At 43.4% G+C, this 9,343-nt stretch overlaps 1 long non-coding RNA gene across 1 annotated transcript in view; it reads right to left on the reverse strand.

The window, feature by feature from the left end:
• Positions 1-7,500: 7,500 nt before the first annotated feature.
• The window catches only part of LOC106725317, an 8,709-nt gene continuing 6,866 nt past the window's right edge, over positions 7,501-9,343 (reverse strand). The window contains exon 3 of the long non-coding RNA XR_001361182.1: positions 7,501-7,990. This is a non-coding gene — a long non-coding RNA (uncharacterized LOC106725317). The remainder of the gene's footprint in view (positions 7,991-9,343) is intronic.

Genomic DNA, 9,343 nt, shown 5'->3' on the forward strand with positions numbered 1-9,343 from the left:
GGAGCCCATTTCTTCTATTGCTCATTTTTCTACCTCTGCGACTTTCGAAATAAATTTTCTCTTAGAGCTTGGGGGCGGGAGAGAAGGACCGATCCTATGGGATTTTTGTGGGATCATTGAAATTCTCTTGGTAACATAAAGGGCTTAGCACCTTGCATGCTGCATTATAAAAGCTAAAAAAGGTTAACTATTACTCATATCAATTGGAGTTAGTTAGTGGACAGAGACAGGGCCCACAGCAGTCTGCCTCAGGCAGGCCAGTTGTATGTTTGTTCTTGACTTGCTGCAGGAAAGATTTCACAACACAAGTCCAGGTATTTCAAGAGCATGTTTATTAACGGTGGGGATAGTGAAACAGGAAGGGCTTAGGATAAAGCAGCAACAGGAGAGACCTAGGTGGTCTGCTTTGGCCTCTGGAAATGTTATAGGAAAGAAATTAGCTGAGGCAGGGCTACTTTGGCTCAGAGTCAAGGGGCCTTGGAGACAGATTCAGGGGTTAGCCCAGGATGAGATGCCGCTGCCCATTGTTCCCCTGGTTGCAAGTCTCCTGGAGGCCCTTAGAGTTTAGGAGTTGCACACCTGTGGGGAATGAAGAGTGAAGGGAAAGGCACAGGCACACTCCCTGCGAGCTGGGTCCTTGTCTTGAGGGTTTTAAAGGCTGGGAGTTTAGGGGAGTTCTTAGAGAAGGATCTCAATAGAATATTCATCTGCTTTTCCAGGCATATCCTTTCAGGGTCATGGTCTCCACTGATGGGTCAATGCCAGGGAAGGGGGTCATTAGTTAGCTGGTCCTGGCTTGCCCCCCTTGTTTTGCTGCTTTTCTGGGCCTGGAATTGAAATAAAACTGAGGCCTAGATGTTATGTCTAGGGAGGAAAGGTCATGGTATCTAAACCACATGACCAGCTATAGGAAACGTCATTAACTGAGCATCAGTCCAGAAACTGAATTATCTTAGCAACTCAGAAAGTATCAGGCTCACGATAGATACATAATCGCTAAATTCATATTTGCTAATGGATGTGTATTTATAAAGGAGCCCTTTCCAGTGAGCATAAGCTAATTTTCTCTTTGGGAAGTGGATGTGAATTGGAATTGCTTGGTGCTCATAGACTCAAAACCAGGAAAACATAGGGATTTGAGTGAGACATATTACCTAGGCCCGAGAAAGTCCCATGAAATCCGCCTGTCCTGTAAGAGAAAACACATTTCTAGAGACCAGTTGTTCCCATCCCCCAGACCCCATGTGCCTCTCCCTGGAATAGTACAACGTGTTCCCTAATAATACTTGTCTCTCTGAACCTCAGTTTCTCTGATAACTCTCCAGTGTACATCTAATTACACTACTTTTGCTAATTAAGCCATACTGTAGTGGGCATGGGACATAGTCTCTTTGCTCATGTAATAGTCAATAATTAATCAAACTGAATTTCCAGGCTACCCCACTTTCATTGACTCCAAGAGGTATTCCATGGTTTTTGAAAATGGGGGACTAGAATTCAGGAAAGAGGCAGTCAAGATGAATGGATTTGATCACCTCTGGGTAAAAGAACTAAATCTATGGTAAGTGATAGAATTTCTGAAGGAGTGAATAGTTAAAAAAAAAATAGGGGGGGGGGTGTGATATCCCCATGCATAAGTATGAAGGTGGACCTTACACCATTTATAAAACATAACTTAAATGGATTTAAACATAACTATGAACTATAAAAGTCTTAGAAGAAAATGGGGGGAAACTTCAAGATATTGGATGGCAATAATTCTTGGATATAACAAACACAAAGGCTGAAAAAAGAAAAATCGGTAACTTGAACTAAAACAAAATTAAAACTTCTGCACATCAAAAGACACAATCAACAGAGTGAAAAGACAGCATATGGAATAGGTGAAAATAACTGCAAATCATATATCCAAGAAAAGGCTACTACCTAGCCCTAACCAGTTTGTCTCAGTGGATAGAGCGTTGGCCTGCGGACTGAAAGGTCCCAGGTTCAATTCCAGTCAAGGGTATGTACATTGGTTGCAGGCACATCCCCAGTAGGAGGTGTGCAGGAGGCAGCTGATCGATGTTTCTCATCAATGTTTCTAGCTCTCTATCCCTCTCCCTTCCTCTCCGTAAAAAAATCAATAAAATATATATTTTTTAAAAAACCTACTGCCTAGAATATATAAAGAACTTGTACAAGTCAAAAACAACAACAAAATCAGATAACCAAGTTAAAAAATGGACAAAGTAGTTGAATAGATAATTCTCCAGAGAAGATATAAAATGCCAGCAAGCCCATAAAAAGGTACTCAACATCACTAATCATCAGGGGAATGGAAATGAAAACCATAATGAGATACCACCTCATGCCCTTTAGTATGGTTTAGAAAGAGAGAGAGAGAGAGAGAGAGAGAGAGAGAGAGAACGAAAGGAAGAAAGAAAGAAAGAAAGAAAGAAAGAAAGAAAGAAAGAAAGAAAGAAAGAAAGAAAGAAAGAAAGAAAGAGAAAGAGAGAAGCCAAGGACGGAGGAGAGGGAGGGAAGGAAGGAAGGAAGGAAGGAAGGAAGGAAGGAAGGAAGGAAGGAAGGAAGGAAGGAAGGAAGGAAGGAAGGAAGGAAGGAAGGAAGGAAGGAAGGAAGGAAGGAAGGAAGGAAGGAAGGAAGGAAGGAAGGAAGGAAGGAAGGAAGGAAGGAAGGAAGGAAGGAAGGAAGGAAGGAAGGAAGGAAGGAAGGAAGGAAGGAAGGAAGGAAGGAAGGAAGGAAGGAAGGAAGGAAGGAAGGAAGGAAGGAAGGAAGGAAGGAAGGAAGGAAGGAAGGAAGGAAGGAAGGAAGGAAGGAAGGAAGGAAGGAAGGAAGGAAGGAAGGAAGGAAGGAAGGAAGGAAGGAAGGAAGGAAGGAAGGAAGGAAGGAAGGAAGGAAGGAAGGAAGGAAGGAAGGAAGGAAGGAAGGAAGGAAGGAAGGAAGGAAGGAAGGAAGGAAGGAAGGAAGGAAGGAAGGAAGGAAGGAAGGAAGGAAGGAAGGAAGGAAGGAAGGAAGGAAGGAAGGAAGGAAGGAAGGAAGGAAGGAAGGAAGGAAGGAAGGAAGGAAGGAAGGAAGGAAGGAAGGAAGGAAAGAAAGAAGGGAGGAAAGGAGGGAGGGACTGTAGGAAGGAGAGGAAGGAAAACAAGGGTTAGCAAGGATGTGGAGAAATTGGAGCTCTTGTGTCTGCTGGTGGGAATGTAAAATGGTGCAGCCACTATGGAAAACAGCATGGCAGTTCCTCAAAAAATTGAGAATAGAATTACCATATGATGCAGCAATCCCACTTCTGGGAATATACTCAAAAGATATGAAAGCAGAGACTTGAGCAGATTTTTAAATCTCCCTGCTTTTAGACATATTATCCACAATAGCTGAAAGGTGGACGCAATCCAAGTGTCCATCAATGGATGAATGAATGAATGAAAATGTATCTGCAAGAGCGTTAAAATTGAAGGAAATTCTCACCCATACTAGAGCATGGATGAACCTTGAGGACATCATATGCATTAGTTAAGGTTTTTCAGAGGAACTGAACCAATAGGATATACTATATCCTGAGAGATTTCTTTTAAGTAATTGGCTCACACAATTATGGAGCTTGGTGAGTCCAAAATCTGATGGGGTAGATTGGCAGGCTGGAGATTCCAGGAACAGTTGCAGTTCAAGTGCAAAGGCTTTCTGCTGGTAGAATCTCCTCTTGCTCTGGGGAGATCAGTCTTTGTTCTGTTCAGGCCTTCAACCAACTGAATGAGGCCCACTCAAGTTATATAGAATGTGTGGCCCGGTGCACCAAATACATGCATGGGGGCCGGGGTTGTCCCTCAGCCTGGCCTGCACCCTCTCCAATTTGGCACCCCTTTGGGGGATGTCCAGCAGTCAGACATCCTTCTCACAATGTGGGACTGGTGGCTCCTAACCACTGGCCTGCCTGCCAGACTGATCGCCCCCTAATCACTACCCTGCTGGCCTGATTGACACCTAACTGCACCCCTGCTGGCCAGTTTGCTCCCAACTGCCCTCCCCTGCCAGCCCAATTGGCCCAACTGCCCTCCCCTGCCAGCCCTATCACCCACAACTGCTGCGACCCAACTCCTCGGTGCTTGGCAGCAGAGACTTTGAGACTGGCCTCCTCTGTGCTGTGCAGAGCCATGGGGCCCCCAGGTGTTATTGTGCAGAGCGGCTGCCAGGCCCCACCTTTGCTGTGCATAAGGCCATTTTGTGGCAGCCATCATGTGGCAGCCATCGTGTGGAGGCCATCGTGTGGTGGTCATTGTGTGGCAGCCATTGTGTGGCGGCCATCGTGTGGTGACAATGTTGTGCACAAAGGCCGCCTAGGCTTTATTAGTATACATAGTCTGCTCTACTGAAAGTCCACTGATTTAAGTGTTAATCTGATCCAACAACACCCTCACAGAAACATCCTGTCTAATAATAGACAAACATGGTAATTGACTGTACCTTCATTACGCCTCCCATTGGCTAATCAGCGAGATATGCGAATTAACCGCCAACTAAGATGGCGGCTAATTTGCATACTGCAGGCAGGGCAGGACAGCGCGAGCCGCCAGCGTGATTCGCCATCCAGGCCCCCGTGGCGGACCCCAGAAGCCGCCTGCCTGCCGCTCGTGATCAGATCCGGTCTGGGCCGCAGGCTGGCCCGGGAAGCCCCAGAAGCCAGCTGCCTGCCGCCCATGATTGGATCTGGTCCCAGGCCACTGGCTGGCCCCAGAAGCCCCAGAAGCCACCTGATATGGCAGTAACTCTATCAGTAAGCACTCTGAAAGTCAGTGGCATAAATGCACCAATTAAAAGAAAGATTATGAGGGTGAATCAAAAACAAAACCCACTTTAAATATAAAGACACATATAGATTAAAAGTAAATGAATTAAGCTGCAGCCTGTTTTGCTCAGTGGATAGAGCATTAGCCCGTGGACTGAAGGGTCCCAGGTTCGATTCCAGTCAAGGGCATGTACCTCAGTTGCTGGCTTGATCCCCAGTCCCTATCAGAGCATGTGCAGGAGGCAACCAATCAATGTGTCTCTCCCTTTCCCTTCACTCTCTCTAAAATTCAATGGAAAAATATCCTTGGGTGAAGATTAACAAAAACAAAGTAAATGGATTAAGTAACATTAAAGAGATTATAAGAAAAATATATTCCAAATTTTGTTAGTTGTATAATGGTTATGTTTAAATTATTAACACCTAAGAAATTGGGTGAAGGGTACATATAATATGCTGTAGTATTTTATAGTTTTTTTTACATGTATGAGATTATTTCAAATTAAAATATTAAAAAATTAAAAATTAATAAAATATTAATTGAAATGTATCTGCATTACATGAAAAATCTCCTAATTGCTTCTAGATGGTGATGGCCAGAGAGAAGTGGGGGGCAAGAGCTGGGTAGAGGGGGCAAAAGGGGGGAAATAGGGATATCCTATATAATAATAATAAAAGGCTAATATGCAAATTGACTGAACACCAGAATGGCCGGTTGTTATGATGCACACTGGCCACCAGGGGGGAGATGCTCAATGCAGGAGCTGCACCCTGGTGGTCAGTGCATTTCCATATGGGGAGTGCCACTCAGCCAGAAGCTGGCTCATGGCTGGCCAGCGCAGAGGTGGTGTCAGGAGCCTCTCCCACTTCCATGGCAGCACTAAGAATGTCCAACTAACGGTTTAGGCAGGATCCCTTGGGGGCCTAAGCCTTTAGTCGGACATCCCCTGAGGACTCCCTGGCTGCCAGAAGGATGTCTGACTTCAAGCTTAGGCCTGATCCCCCGGGGAGTGGGCCTAAGACAACAGGTGGACATCCCCCAAGGGGTCCTGGACTGTAAATGGGCGCAGGCTGGGCTGAGGGACCCCCTCCACACCCAAGTGCACAAATTTTTGTGCACCGGGCCTCTAGTTTAGAATAATGTTTGATCAAATATCTTGGCACCATGGCCCAGCCAAGTTGACATATAAAATTAACCATCACACCTGGGTAATAGCTATAGCCATTTATTTAGCACTTAGATATATCTAGTCTATCGCACCATTTTGTTTAATTCTGTAAAGCCCATGAAGAAAGTTTAAATATTCTCATTTTTATATGAGGAAACCAAGTTTCAAAAAGATTTTATCTAAAAGTTCATAAAATTTAGAAGCAATCAAAATCATTCTGATCACTGCTAACTTCAAAGAAGTAAAATTATTCAATTTGACTAAAGTGGGAACTAGTTCTCTGGTCTTTTCACCCCTTTCAAAGTTCTCAGAACTAAGTTCCAATAACCTGTTTCATGACTTCTTCCTTCATGCCAGACAAACTGCTAAGCTTTTTATATTCATGATCTCTTTTAATCCTTATAGCAATGATGAAAGATTAAGTAAATCCATCAGGATTGGGTTTGGTGGTGACAGAAAACTCAAGATTGGTTAAAATAGATAAAATTTTATCTCTACCACAATCCCCCAGATAAACACAGTCTTCAGGGTGAGCTATCGATACTGGAAAACAGATCTATTCTCATAACTGATCTAGGTTCTGTCTATGTTTTGGCTCTGCTATCACTTCCAATATATCATTTCCTCCTGATGGTCCAAGGTAGATGCTTAGTTCCAATCATGTCTACATTCTAGTCACCAGGAAGATTGGTGGTACAACAATGGATGTGCCCCTGCCTTTAAGAACACTTCCTGGAAGTTGCATATGCCACTTGCCCTTAGACCCACTTGGTCAGAACTTAGTTATATGGCTACACCTAGCTGCAAGGGAGGATGGGATACATATGCTTTGTTCTGGGAAAAAAATGCACAGTTTATAACAAAACAAAACAGGGAAGAAGGGAAGGATGGATACTGGAGGACAACACCCAGGAGGTATTATAATACCATGTTGTAGATGAAAAATTAGGCACCAGGAGTACTGAAATAGTGTAGCGAACTAGTCAGTAACAATTGGTCTGTGGTAAAGGGAGCAAGGATCCAACTCTAAGTTCTAGAATAATTTTTAAAAAATAAATTAGAATGGATTCAAAGTTATCTCAACAATAATGTACTTTCGTGGCAATCTGATGTACTTTCTCAGTGAGAGTTAGAGTTATTGCTGCTCCACTGTATGTAAACCACAGCCCGCCTTTTATGCTTTAACCTGAAATCTGAATACACCCGTGGAAATGTGTCAAACATGTGAATTTCCTGCAACCTGTGCAGAGGTGAGGGAGAGATTGAAAACTAGGTACCCTGTGATTCTACTACCCTACTCCTCCCTTTTGCCATTTGAAACTTTGCCTGAAGGTAGAAGGAACTGCTTCCAGAGCTGTTGCTGTCACTCAGGTTTACCCCCTAACCCCCCAAACTAGGATGGAAGCCATTTTGTTTAGGATGAAAAGAAAATAACATTTTACAAATGTATATACTGATAGCTAACAATACCCTAGGGGAGATAAAGAACAAGGAATATACTATACCTTCTAAGATCAAAATTACTTGGTGTTAAATCAAAGTCGCCCATCCAGTTGGAAAAAAGGTGGGAGAGACTACAGCAGAGTCCAGCACTGACGTCTGAATAAACAACTGGAAAAGGCTTTAGCCACCAGTTCTAAATGTTCACAGTGACTCAGGAGCAACTTGTTTTGGGATCAATTCAGTTTCCTCAGGGGGACTTTCAGACTTTGGTGCTTGTGACTGTGTTGACTTTTCTAAGTTGCCTATTATAAGGGGAGTATTTTTTACACTCCCTTGCACCAGTTCCACAGTAAATTTAGAGGGCCTAGGAGCCAATTCCTGGGCCGATCAGTATCATTATCTCCTTCCTGTCTGACAGTCTTAAATAGGTGCCTCTTTCTTTTTCGGGCTTTCCTGCCACGTAATCGGAAGAAGCGAGTACTTATAATGGAAGTAGAGCTGTCCTCAGGATTAACATATTCCTCAATATTTTGAAGAAGAGTAGTCACGAGAATCTGGATAGATTCCACAGGATCATTCTTCATACTTTCAAGAGCTGAAACCAGAAAGGAAGTCAACTCAGATTCTCAATCTCCAAAAACTGTTTACCCAAACACCATTGTTTTCCCCCCCCCCCCCCATGTCACATTATAATATAACTTCATTTAGAATACTTCTTTGTCATTGTAAAAGTAATATTGTTTTATTGTAGAAAAGGTTTAAATACAAATTGTTTTTTAAAAAGGAAAGGAAGAAAAAGCACTCACCGCCCCCCGGTCCTTGCAGTATTTCTTAAAAATCTAACATAGACACTTTGTTTTACAAAAATAGAATTAACATTTTTCTTCCCATGAAATATTCCCCCTTATTACATAATCTCCCATCACATGATTCTATCATAATTTCTGTGATGAACACCTTATTAGTAAACAATAAGGCTGCTTGCAATTTTTCACTGTTATAAACAATGATCAACAACTCTTCATTGAGATTTACAGTACTATCTATCATCAAGCAACGTGCTATGTGCTGGAGAATGCAGTAGTGAATAAGAAAGACAGATTCCCCATAGTAAAGAACTTAACATTCTATCCCAGCCGGAATAGCTCGGTAGTTGAGCATCAACTTATGAACCTAGAGGTCACGGTTTGATTCCTGGTCAGGGCACCTTCCGGGGTTCAGGCTCGATCCCCAGTGTGGGGCGTGTAGGAGGCAGCCGATCAATGATTCTCATCATTGATGTTTCTATCTCTCTCTCCCTCTCCCTTCACCTTCCTCTCTGAAATCAATAAAAATAGATATTTTTAAAATAGAACTTAATATTCTAGTGGAGGAAAAAATAAGTAAATTTAAATTAAGTGCAAAGGAAATTTAACAGAATGTTGAGAACAGCTAACTGGGAAGGACCCCTTTAGATAGGCCAGTCAGGGAATGCCTCTCTGAGGAGGTGACATTTGAGCTGGGATGCAAAGAATGAGAGCCAGCCTCCAAGGCAGCCGAATGAAGATCAAGGGCAGAACATGTCCCAGTGGAGGCAGGGATCATGTCATCCTGCAGAAAATAGCCAGTGTGGCTGCCCCTTCTAGTGAGGGGGACATGATGTAGGCTAAGGGTAGAGAGAAGTCAGAAGCCAGACTTCTCAGGGCCTGTGACCCAGGGTAAGGGACCAAACTTTGACCCAAAGAGCAGTGGAGAGCCACTGAAGGGGTTTAAGCAAAAGCGTGCCATGATCCAGTGTACATGTTTCAAGGAGATCCTGGCTGCTGCATGGAAAGTAGTGTAGAGAGAGGAACAGGATGTCAGGAGCTGTCAAAGTGGTCCAGTTAAGGAATAGGGGTGCATAGTTTAGAGTTGAGTGGGAACAGAGGGATGGAGACAGGAAATTACTTACTAGTATTGCAAAGGAGAA

The sequence above is a fragment of the Myotis brandtii genome, unplaced genomic scaffold (assembly GCF_000412655.1).
Source record: "Myotis brandtii unplaced genomic scaffold, ASM41265v1 scaffold1551, whole genome shotgun sequence".
Taxonomy (NCBI): Eukaryota; Metazoa; Chordata; class Mammalia; order Chiroptera; family Vespertilionidae; genus Myotis; species Myotis brandtii.